We start from the raw sequence: 3141 nt of genomic DNA, 5'->3' as shown, positions 1-3141 counted from the left end.
TGCTTATCACATTGAATTGATGTATCAATGCCTTTGTAATTATCATTGTAGTCAATACTACAAAAAGAAGTGGTAGCACTTAAAAGTGTTATAAGATCGAACATCATCCCAGTCTTTATTACTCGGACATTTTTCTTGGGGCCCTAGAGGATTCACCTTTTACTAGCATTATCGACCCCAAAGGTGAAAGATCTAAGGGAACAGAACGTTGGATGAGATTTGATCGTAAACAAAAAGGATGGAAGGAAAGTAGTAATTACAACTTACCTTTGGTGGGGTTTTTGGAAAGCTAGGAATCATAAGCAGTTCGAAGGGAAGCAGATCAACTTTCGTGAGATTATACACCAGGGCCGAACCCATGCCAAAGGTTTAACCAACAGATCGACAAACCAGACTCATGAAAGCATCATCCAAGAGTGGATCCCTCCAGAAAATGAGTGCCTCAAGATAAACTTTGACGGAGCATACTCCCACAGAGGCTCGTCGGCGACAATCGTGATTCACAATAGTAGGGGCTCGAAAATTTCAAAGGTGGGTAAACGAGTTTTCAACAACTCGGCGATGGAGAGTGAAGTGAAGGCTTTATTAATGGCTTTGGAGGTAGTAGAGGCGACCTCAGACAAGGATTATATAGTGGAAGGTGACTGTAGGGTCATTATTGACCTAGTGATCAACGACCAGGATCTAGGCCCATACAGGATACAACGCTGCATTTTACAGGCGTGTCATTTACTAACTCTCCAAAACATGAAGTCTCTCCGGTTCAGCCCAAGACAAACCACCACGGAGGCCCATCATCTGGCTCAAGCGACTCTAGAGGCACCCCACACAGGTTTTGTTTAAGTTTCCCTCTTGTAGTTTCTTCTTGGTCTTTTTAACTTCATTATGTAATTATCATTAGCCTTTGGGCCTGTATATGAATTTTTCTTTTGATGAAGAGCCTGTATATGAATTTGATTCCCAAAAAAAAAAACATCAAGCATATACAAAATCCTTTGGTGCCCTTTCACACTCCTCCCATGATTTGCCTCTGAGGTGGCCGGAAATCTGAAACGGTTACACACGGTGGTGGCTGGTGGTACTGGCATTTTGTCTTCTTCCTTGGTCTTTTAGGACCTTTCCTTGGTCTTTAGGACCCTCTCTATTACTCTCCTATTACCTCTTAATTCTAGTAATATGAACTCTGATGAAGAATTTCTCCGACAATTAGCTGAACTATCAACTAATGAACTAACTTTCAAAATAGTAAGTAACAACCAGGAGGAGATTGAATCAACTGAATACAAACAACAATGTGTTGTGAAAGTTAAACAATTCTCAATTGAACTGTTGGCTAGGAAATTAAAAGGTGTTTGGAATCTACCATTTCCATACACTTTTACAGAACTGTCTTACAACATCTTCTTGGCAAAACTTGGCACTTCTGGTGAGGTGGATATTGTGACAAGGCGATCTCCATGGATAATTAAATAGGATCTGTTCTTAATCGAAAAATGTGTTTCGGAGAAATCCCCAATGGACCACGACTTTAATTCGGCATGGTTCTTCGTACAATTTCATGGTCTTCCTAGTAAATTACTGAATGCTAAAACAATAAACCTTTTGGCGAAAACTCTAGGCCAATTCATACCGGCAACACAGGAAGAGGTGGCGAAATGGTCAGTTTACGGTAGAATTAAGGTGGAGATACCTCTAACAGAACCGCTACCGAAAGCAGTGCAATTACAACAAAAAGGTTCATCGTCTATGGTGAATCTTAGGTTTGAACGACTGGGCCGATTCTGTAACTATTGTGGGTTCTTGGGACATCTAATAACCTTCTGTCCAAGTAGACTGAAGTTACTTGATATGCTTAATGACAGCCTCCCTCAAGATAAACAACAAATGATTTTGGATAAAGCTAAACCAAAATACCCAGATGATTTCAAAGTCCTTCAACGCTGGGAATCTAATACTAGAGGTAAGAACTTAATCCCTACACCATCTATGATAGAAATTAATTTGCAGGGAACCACCGGTGAGGCAGCGCCACCTTCTCCGGCGACCCTGCCCATGAAGTCGGTTGTAGACGGTTACACCAATAACCCGACGGTTTCAGATCGTGATGTGGCCAATGAGGAGGTGGAAACGGTTACTGTTACTCTCCCCACTTCCACTCAAGTAATGGGCCAAAACGTGTTAGGAGAGGGGTCCCACAAAGCTGGTTTATGCAAGAGGATGAATAATGTAACACCTTATCTACCTTTCTTTAGTATCCCACGTGACTTGGACTCCCAGTTGACTCAGTTTGTAAACCCTACTTACCAAAACCAAATAATTAATTCTGAGCTTGACATCACTATGGAGGAGGAAGAAATTGCAGAACCCTCGTCTCCAAACTTGGGTTCACTTAGACGTTCTCTTAAAAGGGGTGCTCGCAATCAAGAACCTAAGGCACTGGTTTCTAAAGTCCCAAAAAGCATGGGGTCTGAAGATGGCGTTGATACGTTAAGGGTCGTGGCGGCTGCTCCCGAAGAGCCGCAAGGCCAATGCTAGTCCTTTCGTGGAACTGCCGAGGATTGGGGAACTCCTCGACAACCATCACTTTACATCAGTTCCTCCGATCGGTCAAGCCTGATGTGCTTTTCCTTTCTGAAACAAGGTTACACGATATAAATACTACCTTAAATCTGAACAGGTATGATCTTATCAATCATTCTTCCACCCCGGCAGTCGGAAGAAGTGGTACAGCTTTATTTTGGTCTTCCTCGGTGCGATTGCAAATTATTTCCAATTCCATGAATCTTATTCATGGACAAGTAACTGACTCGGACTTCGTTTGGGATCTGTTCTGTATATACGGGCCACCCCACGTTACAGATAGACCGGTCTTCTGGCAGAACTTGAAATCTACCATACAGTCTCTCTCTACGCCATATCTTTGTATGGGGGACATGAATGCCTTGAGTATGAGAAAGGATAAATGGGAAGGGTCATCAACTATTCCTTTTTCATCTCAATTTAATGATTTTATTTCTGCTACAGGCCTTATTGATTTGGGTTACAATGGACCGGCTTATACTTGGTCGAACAACAGGTCTTTTACCCATCTGACTAGGGAAAGATTGGACAGAGTTTTAGCTGATTCGAACTGGTTGAATC

This window comes from Eschscholzia californica, unplaced genomic scaffold (assembly GCF_041429995.1).
Source record: "Eschscholzia californica isolate CP2 unplaced genomic scaffold, dmEscCali1.0.p SCAF_1, whole genome shotgun sequence".
Taxonomy (NCBI): Eukaryota; Viridiplantae; Streptophyta; class Magnoliopsida; order Ranunculales; family Papaveraceae; genus Eschscholzia; species Eschscholzia californica.
Note: the sequence above shows the minus strand (reverse complement) of the source record.